Below are 16,921 nucleotides of genomic sequence, written 5' to 3'. Positions count from 1 at the left end.
CGACAAGTAGGAGAACAACACAAGATACTATATCACACTATATCACACGGTATATTAAAGGGTGCAAGTATGAGCGTGTGGATATAGAGGGTATGCTTGAATGATTAATCTTGTACAAGAAATAGCCAACACAATATAATGAACACAAACAATATGCAATGTATGTATGCTCAAGTAACACAAGTAAACCACAAGTAAGGAGTTAGGGTTAAGGATAACCAAAGTCACTGAGACGAAGATGTATCCCGATGTTCACTTCCTTGGAGGGAAGCTAGTCACCGTTAGAGAGGTGGATGTTACCACTAAGGCACACCAACGCCACGAAGGCTCACCCTATTCTCCCTTTGAGATAACACCACGAAGGCGTTTCTCAACCACTAGTGGTAAGCCTTTGAGGTGGCTTCCAAACCCTCACAAACTTTTCCGGGGGGTAATCACACCGATTGATTCCTCTCCGAAGAACTCCTACCGCCTAGGAGTCTCCAACCTCCAAGAGTAACAAGATCACGGGGAATGCTCAAAACTTGCTCAAATCTCAAATAGCTTGGGTTGAGAGGAGGAGAGGGATACAATCTATCTTTTGATTGGAACAACTCTCAAAGGGGCTCACAAATGCTCTTGGGATCTAAGATTTGGTGTGAGCAAATGTGTGTGAGGTAGAAGTGTGTTCTTATGAGGATAAGTCTGTGTTGGGAAACCCTCTCACGAAGTGGGAGGGGGTATTTATAGTGGGGAGAGAAAAAGAGCCGTTGGGGATACTTTAAGTCACACAGGGTCCGGACGTCCGACAGTTGTCGGAAGTCCGGGCATCCGCGAGGGGTCGAACGTCCGCGAGGGGTCGGTCGTCCGAGGCGTGTAGATACGACTGAAACTATTTTGAATTTATCAGCCACCGGACGTCCGGAGAGGACCGGAAATCCGAGTTATACAACTCAACTTCTACTGGTGGTAGGTTCCGGATTTCCGACGGGTGTCGGACGTCCGGCGCTCGAACGTCCGGAGGGAGCCGGATTTCCGAGATATAGAACTCAACTTCTACTGGTGCAGGCTTCCGGATTTTCGGGACTTGGCCGGACATCCGGGCCTCGGACGTCCGGAGGGAGCCGGAAGTCCGAGTTATATGGCTCTGATTTCTCTGGTATAGGATTCCAGATTTCTGAACTAGTCGGCCGTCCGGTCCTCGGACGTCCAGAGAAAGCCGGATGTCCGAGGCACTGGTTCTGTTTTCAGATAAGAACAAAACAGTGGAGATGTGGTCTGAGCAGAAAGTGATGATGTAGTTTGAGCAAGTTCATCGCAAAACCTGTGATCCCCTCTTAATAGTGCGGGATCCCTAAGGACTCAAGAATCATAAAAGAGTACTGATGATCCATACTTGAGTTTATACTTTTATTCGCTGATCATCACTCCGCGCAACTAATGTCAAAGGAACTGATACCTTTGAGTTAGCCCTTTCACCTGAGCTTGATGTTGTTGTTCCTTCTTGGCTCAAGTTGAAAGCAAGACATGATGAAGTCTTCAAGTAGCTTTCCCATACACAATGCGGAAAGCCTAGCTTATGTATTCATCTTCATTTGTCCATCATGTGAACATCCACAAGAATCAAGCATGTAGTGCTCAGGAATGCTTATCTTGATCTTGTCCTTGTTAGCACATGAGGTTGTCCTTATCAGCACATGATCATTGACAATAGTTTCAATGATATATTCGTGCTGATCCACTTGAACTTGCACACCACAATCTTGATGACGATCACCACTTGACGTCATCCTTCATGGGTTGTATGAGATCTTCCTTTTGACGCAAGCCCAATGGAAGCACACCTAACCCCCACACAGGGTCTCACAAAGACCATGGGTTAGTACACAAACACGTAATGGACAATGCTTACCATACCATGGGATCACTTGATCCCTCTCGGTACATCTTATACGCTTTGTGTGTTGATCATCTTGATTTACTCTTTGTCTGAGATCTTGATCAACCTAGTGTTTCTATGACCATTCTTTGGATAATACCTTGAATAACACCTTGGTCATCATATAAACTCCTTGAACCCGACAGATGGACTTCAAGAAGTGCCTATGGACAAATCCTATAAATATAACTTAAGGCAACCATTAGTCCATAGGAATTGTCATCAATTACCAAAACGACATATGGAGATATATGCTCTAACAATCTCGCCCATTTTGGTAATTGAAGACAACCACTTCAAGAGAGTTTATATAAGGAAATAAGCATAACCAAGCGCACACATACAAGGTAATAATGCATGTGTGCAAGATGTAAATGCTTACGCAATAAAAGCAAAACCCTCTAAACATATCCAAAGTAAACTCTCTAAACTTCTCCCCCATTGGCATCGATTGCCAAAATGGATGACAAGTTTAGAAAGCCAAAATAGTAGGTGGTCCTCCAAAAAGTGTGTACTTCTCAGCAAATGAGTGCAGAAAAATACACAAATACAATGATAAGTAGTTGGAGGAAAACAAACTATATTGAGGACCCAAAGATTGCAGATAAAAGGATCGTATGCCACAAAGACATACAAAGATAGAGGCAAGCAATCAAAGAATTCCAGATGGAACAAACAATCATATGGTCCTTCGAACCACATGAATAAAAGATATTATGATAGAGGCAACATAGTGCTTTATCAAAAACTAGAGAAGCTCCCCATGATTTTGTATTGGACACAGGTGCACAAAATAGGATCGTTGCTCCCCCAGAATTAATAGAAACACACAACGAGTGCAAGAAGATAGATGAGACAATAAGCATGTCAATTGCACAAAACTAATGGTTGAGCAACATGTAAAGGAAGCAACTTAGGAATAAGCTCAACCAAAGTAATGTGTGTGAGTCATGGCAAAGCACTTGAGAAGACTTAAGATAAGGATGAGCATTACTCATCACATAGTCTTGATGAATATGAGATACAAAGTGCAAGACATATCATTCCCACACACACATACTAGAAAATGGGTTCACAAGCTTACTAATAAATAAAATAAGAACCAACGCTTGTGACAACCCATTGTGAAGATAGGAAGTAAGAACCTTGTAAATAGGAGGGATACTAGTTGAAATGGCAAAACCCTCATCAAGACAAGCATGAGGAAAAATAATCTTCACTGCCAAAGAGTGCATCAAGATGTAGAAATAAGATGCGCACTCAAAACAAATCCTTTCATGAAGCCATAAAAAAAACTTGAAAGAGGAAATGCAACGATGGACGTGAAAGAAAAGAGGATATCAATTAGAGATGTAACTTCTCTCATGTGTAAAAGATTCTAAGTAGAAGACAATCATGATGATATATATCCACAAAGAAGAATGTACACACTAAATGGTTACAAGAAGGAACAAACTAGATATCCAAAAAGGAAGTCATAAATATATCAATGAGATCTTTTGCTTGGAAGCATAGCACATGGCCTAATATTTTCTTATTGTACAATATGAACTTCCAACATACGAACATCAAAGACATCCCAACTAATAGTAAGACATCATCGTTCGGATGCTTTGAGAAAGCAAACAAGTACTACGAGAACAAATCAAGAGATTCATGCCATGATGCAACCTGAAAAGGAAAGACAGGTTGGGTCCTTTGCAAGAAAAGAATGCATTAAGTGGATACTTGTTACCGAGACAATCATTGGATTGATGTAGTAGATAGTTGTTCTTTGATCATCCTAACTTGGCTCCAATAATCACATGGTCTTAACGTCTTCCTTATAGATGAGCCGAGCATCCAATCCATTTCCAGTTGTTCCTGGAACAACAAAACAAACAAAATGGTGCCCAAACTCATTGGGACCAAAGAGTTAGAAAACCAGCAATGCATAGGACAACCTCCACATACATATGTGCATATAGATATGAATTTGAATTTCATGCACACTTTTAGCCAATTTATGACAAGGTGGGGTTTCCCCTATATATTGGGTCAAAGAAGGAAAGCAAGCAAAAGAAGTTGTATATAGTAGCTAGATACGCATGCTCAAGACTCTTAAGAATCAACTCAACACAAAGTTGATAAGTCACCAAAAGACAAGGTATCAAGTGATAATAAGATCCTAAAACAAAAGAGCTATCACTTGAAGGATATCAATTAAAAGATACCTCAAGGAGTGAGATATCCATTGACACATGCCAAATAGAAGGCAACAAGAAACCAATTGAAGGAAAACAAACACGAGGTTTCTAGTTTCCAAAAGAGAGCTAGGTTCCAACAAACCAAGCCCTCGACAAATTTACATGATGGCACAAAGCATCATAAAGAGCAAGACTTGCCTCCCATCAACACACACTTGATGGGGATCAAAAGATTTTATGATGAGTGAATAAAGAGAGTGTTCTAAAGAAAATAGGATAGCTCCCCCAAGGGACGTGCATTATATATAATTTGCATTTAAATACAAAACGCACACGATGGGATCATCACTTTCTCTATATCTATAAAAGCACTAGACATGTTAAAATAGATCCATAAGAGGCAAGGAAGACAAACGAAACACAAAATCCAATGTAAAGATGATTAGCAATTCCAATCATCCAATTGTCATGATGGGAATACCAATTGTCAAGGACAAGAAGTATTTTCGAAATGATACTCATTGGTAGATCAAAAATATATCCAAGATCATCTTTACCCATAAAACACAAGCAAATGACACTTGTAGAGATAACATGCCACCTAGGAACAGGATAATTTACAATATCAACACTAAGTGGCAACACCTCAAATGTACACATTTTCTAGGTTTGTAATATGCGCATAGCATATTACTCCCCCATAATGTGATAAATCAAGGAGAAGAGTTCATCACGTTTTACGATACGGAGGCGCCGCCACCTCCTGTTCTTCATCTGGAGGGCAGATCTGGAGTCCGTTCTGGGCTCCGGAGAGGGGAGATCGTCGCCATCGTCATCATCAACTTTCCTTCATCGCCAATTCCATGATGCTCTTCACCGTTCGTGAGTAATCTCATCGTAGGCTTGCTGGAGGTGATGGATTGGATGAGATCTATCATGTAATCAAGTTAGTTTTGACGGGGATTGATCCCTAGTATCCACTAAGTTTTGAGATTGATGTTGCTACTACTTTGCCATGCTTAATGCTTGTCACTAGGGCCCGAGTGCCATGATTTCAGATCTGAACCTATTATGTTGTCGCCAATATATGTGTGTTTTAGATCCTATCTTGCAAGTTGTAGTCACCTACTGTGTGTTATGACCCGGCAACCCCGGAGTGACAATAGCCGGAACCACTCCCGGAGATGACCATAGTATGAGGAGTTCATGTATTCACCAAGTGTTAATGCGTTGGTCCAGTTCTTTATTAAAAGGAGAACCTTAATAACCCGTAGTTTCCATTGGGACCCCGCTGCCATGGGAGGGATGGACAATAGATGTCATGCAAGTTCTTTTTCCTAAGCACGTATGACTACATACGGAATACATGCCTACATTAGATTGACGAACTGGAGCTAGTTACTTATCTCTCCGTGTTATAACTGTTGCATGATGAATCACATCCGGGATAATCATCCATCACCGATCCAATGCCTACAAGTCTTTTACTACTGGTCCTTGCTACGTTACTTTGCCGCTACTGATGTCACTGCTGCTACTGGTTACTATTGCTACTGCTGCTATCACCCTACTTTGCTACTGATACCTTGCTGCAGATACTAAATCTTTCAGGTGTGGTTGAATTGACAACTCAACTGCTAATACTTGAGAATATTCTTTCGCTTCCCCTTGAGTGGAATCAATAAATTTGGGTTGAATACTCTACCCTCGAAAACTGTTGCGATCCCCTATACTTGTGGGTTATCAAGACTATTTTCTGGCGCCGTTGCCGGGGAGGCACATCTATATTCTCTGAGTCACTTGGGATTTACGTCTGCTGGTCACTATGAGGAATCCGATAGATCCAAGAACTAAAGTCTTGCCCTCAACTACGAGGACAGGTAAGGAACTGCCATCTAGCTCTGCACTTGATTCACCTTCAGTTATGAGTAAGTTTGCGACACCACCTCCTGCTAGAAATCTTGATATGTCACCTGTGCTTGATGATGCTACTTATGCTGCCCATGATGCTTATGATGATGCCATGCTTGATACTGCTTTGCCTAATGATGATATACTTGATACTGCTTTGCATGATGATGCTATGCTTGATACTGCTTTGCCACTAGGTGCATTCCTTGATGCACAAATTGCTAGAGTTGCTGCTAGATGTGATGATACTTGTGAAACTGCTGATACTATTGAAGTAGAAACTGCTATTTTGCCTGCTAGACCTACCTCACCTAGGAGCAAATTTAGGGAGAGATAGCTGAGGACTTTCTTACGTGTAAGAATAGCTATGATGTTGAGAAATTACTGCTCAAGTGGAAAGAAAAATCTCTGAATGCTAGGATTATGAATTCTCTGTCGACCCTGAGTTAATCACTCTGGTCGAATCTGATCCTTTTCACGGTTATGAGTCTGAAACGGTTGTAGCCAATCTTACCAAACTGCACGATATAACCACCCTATTCACTGGTGAGGAAAAGATCCGCCACTAATATATCCTTAAGTTGTTTCCTTTCTCACTAAAGGATGATGCTAAGACCTGGTTCACTTGTCTTGCTCCTGGTTGTGTGCGTAGCCCCCAGGATATGGTCTACTACTTCTCTGAAAAATATTTCCCTGCCCATAAGAAGCAAGCTGCCTTGCAGGAAATATACAAGTTTTCTCAAGCTGAAGAAGAGAGTCTACCACAAGCTTGGGGAGGCTCGTCCACCTACTGAATGCTTTGCCTGATCACCCTCTTGAGAAGAATGAAATACTTGATATCTTCTATAATGGACTTACCGATGCTTCCAAAGACCACCTAGATAGTTGTGTTGGTTGTGTTTTTAGGGAACGAACCATAGAACAAGCTGAGATCCTACTGAATAACATCTTGTGCAATGAGAATGCTTGGACTATTCCCGAACCACCTCCTAAGCCAACTCCGAAGAAAAGAGGTATTCTATTCCTCAGTCCTGAAGATATGCAAGAAGCTAAGAAATCTATGCGAGAGAAAGGAATTAAATCTGAAGATGTCAAAAATCTACCACCTATCGAAGAGATCCATGGTCTTGATAACCCTATACAGGTAGTAGAAGTAAATTCTCTACGTAGGTTTGATGAGAGTGACATTCCTTTTGATAAACCTGCTAGCTTATGCCTGGATGAATTTGATAACTTTGTTGCCAAACAACAAAGTTTCAATGATTATGTTAGCAGACAATTGGAACAGAATGCTCGTATGCTTAGTCATTTGAGTGCTTGTGTGTACAGAAACGTCAATGATCTTAAGCTTCTGAGTAAACATGCCTCTATGGTTACTACTCAAGTAGAACAAGTACTTAAAGCTCGGAATGACTTGCTCAATGAGTTGAATGACAATTCTGTCAGAGTCGTCACTAGAGGCGGTAGAATGACCCAGGAACCTTTGTATCCTGAGGGTCATCCGAAGAGAATTGAATAAGATTCTCAAGGAGTTAGCACTGATGCACCTAGTCATCCTAGGAAGAAGAAGAAGGATGATAGGGATTTGCACGCTAGCAACCTTGTTGATCCTACACGTGAGAGTCCAAACGATGTCTCTGTTTCTGATGCCGAGACACAATCTGGTGATGAACATGAGCCTAATGATGATATCAATAGTGATGTTCATGAAGATGCTCAATCTAGCAATGATAAGGATGTGGAGATTGAACCTGTTGATCTTGATAACCCACAGCCTAAGAATAGAAGATACGATAAGAACGACTTCACTGCTAGGAAGCATGGTAAAGAAAGGGGACCATGGATTCAGAAACCCATGCCCTTTCCTCCCAAACCATCCAAGAAAAAGGATGATGAGGATTTTGAGCGATTTGTTGAAATGATCAGACATGTCTTTCTGCAAATGCGTCTGACAGATATGCTCAAAATGTTTGTGTATGCTAAGTACATGAAAGATATTGTGACTAATAAAAGGAGGATACCTGAGGTTGAGATTTCCACCATGCTTGCTAATTATACCTTCAAGGGTGGAACTCCTAGAAACTAGGTGATCCCGGTATGCCCACTATACCTTGCTCCATTAAAGGCAACTACGTTAGAACTGCTTTATGCGATCTTGGAGCCGATGTTAGTGTTATGCCTCTCTCTCTTTATCGTAGACTTGAACTGGATAAGTTGACACCCACTGAAATCTCTCTGCAAATGGCCAACAAATCAACTGCTTTCACTATCATCATTTGCGAGGATGTGCCTGTTGTGGTTGCTAACGTCACTATCTTAATAGACTTTGTTATTCTAGATATTCCTGAGGACGATGCCATGGCGGTCATCCTCAGAAGACCCTTTTTAAACACTGTAGGGGCTGTATAGATTGCAACAAAGGCAATGTCACTTTCCATGTCAACGGTAATGAGCATACGGTGCACTTTGCAAAGAAACAATATCGAGTACATTGCATCAATGCTATCGAAAAACTTCATCGATTCTTATTGGGAGCTTTGAATGCCCTATTCCTCCTGATAATATGAAGTATGATTTGCTTGTTGGGGATATTCACATCCCCATTGAGGTGACCTAGTGACTATTCGAAAATTCTCCGTTCTCTTTTGCGATTCGAAAAGGTTTGTCGAGGAGACTTGATCAACCTCATTGACGGATTTCTCTCGATGACCATGAGATGGATGAATCGAGGAGCCACAAACCTCTGTTCCAAGCTTTCACCTTCGGTTGTTTAGAAGAAAAATGATAGATTTAGTTTAATTTTCCCTGTTTTCTGCTTTTAGCGTCCCGTAGAAAAGTACCCCGAAAATAAAAGTTCTCCGAACGTCCTGAAAATCAAGTATCATTTTTTCTGGAATTTTTGAAAAATACTGAGACGAAGAGCTAGTCTGGGGGCTGCACCAGTGGGCCACAAGCCCTGGAAGCGCGGGCACCCCCCTGGCCGCGCCTACCTTGCTTTGTGGGGCCCACGTGCACCCCCTCCACTCATTCTAGCTCCCATCTGCTTCTCCTACCTCCAGAAAAAATCGTTTCGCAGCTCAAACCCGTGTTCTTGCTCCTCTTGCTGGGATTGTCGATCTCTTTGCTCAAAGCACCATTCTCCGAACTGTTTTGGGGAAATTACTCCTTGGTAAGTGACTCCTCCATTGGTCCAATTAGTTTTTGCTCTAGTGCCTTATACTTCGCGTATTTTTGCTACCTTGGTGACCCTGTTCTTGAGCTTTGCATGCTAATTTTAGCTGGTCCCAAGTAGTTTTGATGCGTAATATGGCCTCTAGGCACTTGTGGGAGTAGTTGCTACGAGTTTTGTTGAGCCTTATTCACTTTTCCTTAGAATCACTAAAAATTTCAGAAATTTTCAGAGATAGGAAAAGGGAAAAGATGAGGAGGTTCTTAAGAGGCTCGTCAAGTCGTGACCCCAATGATGATGGGAGTGAGAAGAAGCCTAAGTATCCGGTCCCTCGAGTCGCAGAAGTTCGAGTGTGCGAGTGGCCAAGCGATGTGTTCTTACGCGCCGCCGGACTTTATGAGGACTTTTATCACTTGGTGGAGAACGCAGGCCTTACCGCCTTCGTTGAAGTTAAGTGTCCGCAATACCTCCTCCTCACTAATATCTTCGTACAAAGCTTTAACTTCTATCCGAGGAAGAATCCTCCTATGGTTGAGTTCAAACTTTATGATATCCCCCAGCGCATGTCACTCCAGGATTTTTGCAATGTTTGCAAATTGCCTTTTGTTGGGGATATTCATGAACCTCGTCCACGGGACTTGGAGGCTTTCATCGATACAATTTTTGTACGAGAGGAGAGAGGAGTGTCTTGCGCTAGAGCTGCTAGCATTCATTTTCCCGTACTTTGGTACTTCTCACTATTTGTGGGAAAATGTTTGATTGGCCATGGGAAAGCTGGGTCCCTTAGCTCCCAGATCTTGCAGTCTTGCGCGAAGCCCTTTATAACGATAAAACTTATAGCTTGAGCGCTATAGTAGCTCAACGGTTGAACATGAACCGTTCTAAAGGTGTTGTCTATGGAGGTATCTATGCTACCCGTCTTGCTAGACATTTTGAGATACCTATTAGACTGGACGAGGAAGAAGAGATTCTTCTTCCCGAGAGATATCTAGATTATGATAGCATGGTTCACCATGACTTTCTTGATAGAGATATAAATAGAAGGATGATTTATAACCTGGTATTTAGTCAGGGTACTCGTGAGACTATTACTTTGCCTGCTCCTTCCTTGTTCAATCTTTATGCAGGCAGGTACATTATTATGCCCTCGGACATCTACGCATACTGGGGCTTAGCCCAACCACAGGTGCCCGTGCCCGAGCCACCAGTCGAGTACCAGACGCCAGTTTATCAGTGGGAGCCAGAGGAGCTCACACAACAGTGGCATCCTCAGTCCACTCCGGAGTACCCCGGAGCTGGTTATTTCCCACCGTGGGAGTAGACCAACTTAGGACAAAAGCCTAAGCTTGGGGGAGTACGTGTTTCTCACCGACTTTACATTCTTGCTTATGCTTTCACATTGTTCGTCGGTGTTCACACTTTGCCACTGTATCACCCATGCTAGTTTATTTTCTTTTTCTCGTTTTCTTTTCGTGTGTTTGTCTAGTTTGAGAAAACCCAAAAAGATTTTCTTTTTCTTCTTTTGCTTGTTGGGAGCTTTCCCGTGTAGATAGTTTTCTTTTTCTTTGGGTCAAGGTAGAAGATAATGGTTACAATGTTTAGTGGCTCTCGCATGCATACTTGTTTAGTTGTCAAAGAGCCATACTACTTTGTATTCTCCTTTGTGTTTGCTTGTAGATTCCAGCTTAGTCCAATGCATGAGCACACTTATTATTGTTCACATCGTTCGGTCCTGCAAGTGAAAGGCAATAATGACGATATATGATGAAGTGACTGAACCTGGAAAAGCTGGTATTAACTCGATCTATTTTATTTTTGTAAATATGACTAGCTCATTGTTCCTAGTTCAGCTTTGGTGTGAGAGAAACATGTTTGCAATGACAACTTAGAGATCATAGTTGCTGATGCCATGCTTAATTAGCTAGGAGCTTATAATGGTTTGCTTTGGATGCCAACATGAATTTTGAGATGACTATGATGTAGTATGATAGGATGGTATCCTCCTTTGAATGATTCAAGTGGCTTGACTTGGCGCATGTTCACGCATGTAGTTGAAACAAAATCAACATAGCCTCTATGATATTCATGTTCATGATGATTTATGTCCTACTCATGCTTGCACTCATTATTGGTTAATCTCAATGCATTTTGATGACTGTTGTCGCTCTCTAGTTGGTCGCTTCCCAGTCTTTTGCTAGCCTTCACTTGTACTAAGCGGGAATACTGCTTGTGCATCCACTTCCGTAAACCCAAAGTTGTTCCATATGAGTCCACCATACCTACCTATATGCGGTATCTACCTGCCGTTCCAAGTAAATTTGCATGTGCCACTCTCTAAATCTTCAAGAAATAATCTGTTTTGCATGCCCGAACCGCTCATGTGGTGACAGGGGGCTATCAGTATATTCCATGCTAGGCGTGTTATCCTCGATATGTGTTTATTCACTATCATTCACAAGAAAGGGGCCGGTAATTGGAATTCCTAGTTCCATGCTCAAATCGAAAAGATAATTGCAAACAAAACTCCCCCTGGATTGATGTTGGTATGGACGGTACCCGAGGATTCGGCTAGCCGTGGAGTGTGATTGATTGGTGGTGGGGGAGTCAAAACTTTACTTTTCTGTTTGGGAACCGCCTATAGCATGTGTAGCATGGAAGATGTTGAGAACTCTTAGTCATTGCGTTGACAATGAAAGCATGCCACCCAAAATTATTATCTCTGTTTTCAAAGCATGAGCTCTGGCACCTCTGCAAATCAATGCTTCCCTCTGCGAAGGGCCTGTCTATTTATGTCCCTGTTGAGTCATCCTCCTCTTATAAAAGCACCAATTAGAGAGCACTTCTGTCATTTTTATGCTTTGCTTTTAAGTGTGTTGAGTATGACTGTGACTCGATCTTCTTTGCCATGAATTACAATGTTTAGTCAGCCCTTGGTCTTTGAAGGTGCTCTACATTTATGTTTTACGGTCTCAGAAAGAGCTAGCGAGATACCATATATTCGTACTGCTTCATAATTGTTTTGATTGAAGTGTTGACGTTTGAGACTTATTATTATTTGCTCGCTAGTTGATTATGCCATTGATATGAGTTTACCGTGAGACCTAGATGTCATTTGCTTATGTGGTTTACTCGTGATCTTGCTGAAACTTGGATATGAGTTAGACATAGTTGCAACAACAAGATCAAACAGAGTTCGTCAAAGTTTTTCTTTTGTCTCTTTCAGTTTGTCAACTGAATTGCTTGAGGACAAGCAAGGCTTTAAGCTTGGGGGAGTTGATACGTCTCTGTCGTATCTACTTTTCCGAACTCTTTTGCCCTTGTTTTGGACTCTAATTTGCATGATTTGAATGGAACTAACCCGGACTAACATTGTTTTCCGCAGAATTGCCACGGTGTTGTTTTTGCGCAGAAATAAAAGTTCTCGGAATGACCTGAAAATTTATAGAGATTTTTTCTGGAATTTATGAAAAATACTGGCGCAAGAATCAGCGGGGGAAGTGGAGCTGTGAGCCCACAAGCCCACCAGGCGCGCCCCCTGGCCGCGCCTGGCAGGCTTGTGGAGCCCACGACGCTCCACCGCCTCCAATCTCAGCTCTATTTAGTCCGTCTCGCTTGGAAAAAAAATCAAGGAGAAGAGTCCATCGCGTTTTACGATACGGAGGCGCCGCCACCTCCTGTTCTTCATCTGGAGGGCAGATCTGGAGTCCGTTCTAGGCTCCGGAGACGGGAGATCGTCGCCATTGTCATCATCAACCTTCCTTCATCTCCAATTGCATGATGCTCTTCACCGTTCATGAGTAATCTCATCGTAGGCTTGCTGGACGGTGATGGGTTGGATGAGATCTATCATGTAATCGAGTTAGTTTTGACGGGGATTGATCCCTAGTATCCACTATGTTCTGAGATTGATGTTGCTACTACTTTGCCATGGTTAATGCTTGTCACTAGGGCCCGAGTGCCATGATTTCAGATCTGAACCTATTATGTTGTCGCCAATATATGTGTGTTTTAGATCCTATCTTGCAAGTTGTAGTCACCTACTATGTGTTATGACCCGGCAACCCCGGAGTGACAATAGCCGGAACCACTCCCGGAGATGACCATAGTATGAGGAGTTCATGTATTCACCAAGTGTTAATGCGTTGGTCCGGTTCTTTATTAAAAGGAGAACCTTAATATCCCGTAGTTTCCATTAGGACCCCGCTGCCACGGGAGGGATGGATAATAGATGTCATGCAAGTTCTTTTCCCTAAGCACGTATGACTACATACGGAATACATGCCTACATTAGATTGACGAACTGGAGCTAGTTACTTATCTCTCCATGTTATAACTGTTTCATGATGAATCACATCCGGCATAATCATCCATCACCGATCCAATGCCTATGAGTCTGTTACTACTGGTCCTTGCTACGTTACTTTGCCGCTACTGCTCTCATTGCTGCTACTGGTTAGTGTTGCTACTGTTGCTATCACCCTACTTTGCTACTGATACCTTGCTGCAGATACTAAATCTTTCAGGTGTGGTTGAATTGACAACTCAACTGCTAATACTTGAGAATATTCTTTCGCTTCCCCTTGAGTCGAATCAGTAAATTTGGGTTGAATACTCTACCCTCGAAAACGGTTGCGATCCCCTATACTTGTGGGTTATCAGGGCTTTTACCCAATTTTCCGAAGCCCGAAAACTCTAGGAAAAATATATAAAAAATCAGCGTAACGGAAGCTTCGAAATCACCGAAGATGGGCCAGAGGGGGCTCAAGGGCCGTCGAGGCGACCTGCTAGCGCGACCTACCCCCTGGCCGCCTCGGTGGGCCCCACCTCCTCCGGTGCCCTCCTTCGGCCTATATTTAGTCCTCCGAGAGAAAACCATTCCATAACTTCCAGAATCGCGAATTCCTCCATCGTTCCACCGCCGCAGCGCTTACGAGATCGGGAGCGTTAGGAGACCTCTTCCCGTCACCCTGCCGGAGGGAGGATTGACCTTCGGGAGCTTCTCCACTGCCATGGACGCTTCACGGACGTGACATGAGTAGTCCTCCTTGGACCATGGGCCCATGACCAGTAGCTATGTGATGTCTTCTCTCCAATCTTGTGCTTTAATGGTTAGTCCTTGTGAGCCGCCCTACATGATCAAGGCATCTATGTAATTCTCTTGCTATTGCTATGCTCGGTTTGTTGGGATCCGATGGATTATGAGATTATGTTCAGATTGTTATGAGTAATATATTTGATTATCCTTTTATATTATGTTCCTTAGTGATTCATGCATGTTCTTCGTTGTTATTTATTGCTTTGGCTGAGTAGTAGATTGTAACTCCAAGAGGGAGTGATATGCACATGCCCCTCGATGTCTAGCTTGAGTGACAGAAACATGAGACTAGGGGATGTGTTGTTGCCACCAGGGAGAAAACTGTTGGGTAACGTCGCATGGGAAACAAAAAATTTCCTACGTGCACGAAGACCTATCATGGTGATGTCCATCTACGAGAGGGGATGTGTGTGTTGGGGAACGTCGCATGGGAAACAAAAATTTTCCTACGCGCACGAAGACCTATCATGGTGATGTCCATCTACGAGAGGGGATGAGTGATCTTCATACCCTTGTAGATCGTACAGCAGAAGCGTTAGTGAACGCGGTTGATGTAGTGGAACGTCCTCACGTCCCTCGATCCGCCCCGCGAACAATCCCGCGATCAGTCCCACGATCTAGTACCGAACGGACGGCACCTCCGCGTTCAGCACACGTACAGCTCGACGATGATCTCGGCCTTCTTGATCCAGCAAGAGAGACGGAGAGGTAGAAGAGTTCTCCGGCAGCATGACAGCGCTCCGGAGGTTGGTGATGACCTTGTCTCAGCAGGGCTCCGCCCGAGCTCCGCAGAAACGCGATCTAGAGGAAAAACCGTGGAGGTATGTGGTCGGGCTGCCGTGGAAAAGTCGTCTCAAATCAGCCCTAAAACCTTCGTATATATAGGTGGGAGGGAGGGGACCTTGCCTTGGGGCTCAAGGAGCCCCAAGGGGGTCGGCCGAGCCAAGGGGGGAAGGCTCCCCCCCCAAACCGAGTTGGACTTGGTTTGGTGGGTGGGAGTCCTTCCTTCCCTTCCCACCTCCTCTTTTTTTTTCTCTTTGATTTTCTTTCCTAGGCGCATAGGGCCCTTTTGGGCTGTCCCACGAGCCCACTAAGGGCTGGTGCGCCACCCTCAAGGCCTATGGGCTTCCCTGGGGTGGGTTGCCCCCCCGGTGAACTCCCGGAACCCATTCGTCATTCCCGGTACATTCCCGGTAACTCCGAAAACCTTCCGGTAATCAAATGAGGTCATCCTATATATCAATCTTCGTTTCCGGACCATGCCGGAAACCCTCATGACGTCCGTGATCTCATCCGGGACTCCGAACAACATTCGGTAACCAACCATATAACTCAAATATGCATAAAACAACGTCGAACCTTAAGTGTGCAGACCCTGCGGGTTCGAGAACTATGTAGACATGACCCGAGAGACTCCTCGGTCAATATCCAATAGCGGGACCTGGATGCCCATATTGGATCCTACATATTCTACGATGATCTTATAGTTTGAACCTCAGTGCCAAGGATTCATATAATCCCGTATGTCATTCCCTTTGTCCTTCGGTATGTTACTTGCCCGAGATTCGATCGTTAGTATCCGCATACCTATTTCAATCTCGTTTACCGGCAAGTCTCTTTACTCGTTCCGTAATACAAGATCCCGTAACTTACACTAAGCTACATTGCTTGCAAGGCTTGTGTGTGATGTTGTATTACCGAGTGGGCCCCGAGATACCTCTCCGTCACACGGAGTGACAAATCCCAGTATTGATCCATACTAACTCAACTAACACCTTCGGAGATACCTGTAGAGCATCTTTATAGTCACCCAGTTACGTTGCGACGTTTGATACACATAAAGCATTACTCCGGTGTCAGTGAGTTATATGATCTCATGGTCATAGGAATAAATACTTGACACGCAGAAAACAGTAGCAACACAATGACACGATCAACATGCTACGTCTATTAGTTTGGGTCTAGTCCATCACGTGATTCTCCTAATGACGTGATCCAGTTATCAAGCAACAACACCTTGTTCATAATCAGAAGACACTGACTATCTTTGATCAACTGGCTAGCCAACTAGAGGCTTGCTAGGGACGGTGTTTTGTCTATGTATCCACACATGTAAATGAGTCTTCATTCAATACAATTATAGCATGGATAATAAACGATTATCTTGATACAGGAATTATAATAATAACTATATTTATTATTGCCTCTAGGGCATAATTCCAACAGTCTCCCACTTGCACTAGAGTCAATAATCTAGCCCTCACATCATCATGCGGATTACATTGTAATAAATCTAACACCCATACAGTTTTGGTGTCGATCATGCTTTGGCCGTGGAAGAGATTTAGTCAGCGGGTCTGCTACATTCAGATCCGTGTGCACTTTGCATATATTTACGTCCTCTCCCTCGACGTAGTCGCGGATGAGGTTGAAGCATCGTTTGATGTGTCTGGTCTTCTTGTGAAACCGTGGTTCCTTTGCTAAGGCAATGGCACCCGTGTTGTCACAGAACAAGGTTATTGGATTCAGTGCGCTTGGCACCACTCCAAGATCCGTCATGAACTGCTTCATCCAGACACCCTCCTTAGCCGCCTCCGAGGCAGCCATGTACTCCGCTTCACATGTAGAATCTGCTACGACGC

Source organism: Hordeum vulgare, chromosome 4H, assembly GCF_904849725.1.
Source record: "Hordeum vulgare subsp. vulgare chromosome 4H, MorexV3_pseudomolecules_assembly, whole genome shotgun sequence".
Taxonomy (NCBI): domain Eukaryota; kingdom Viridiplantae; phylum Streptophyta; class Magnoliopsida; order Poales; family Poaceae; genus Hordeum; species Hordeum vulgare.
The sequence above is the reverse complement of the archived record's forward strand: the minus strand, read 5'-3'. Positions refer to the sequence as shown.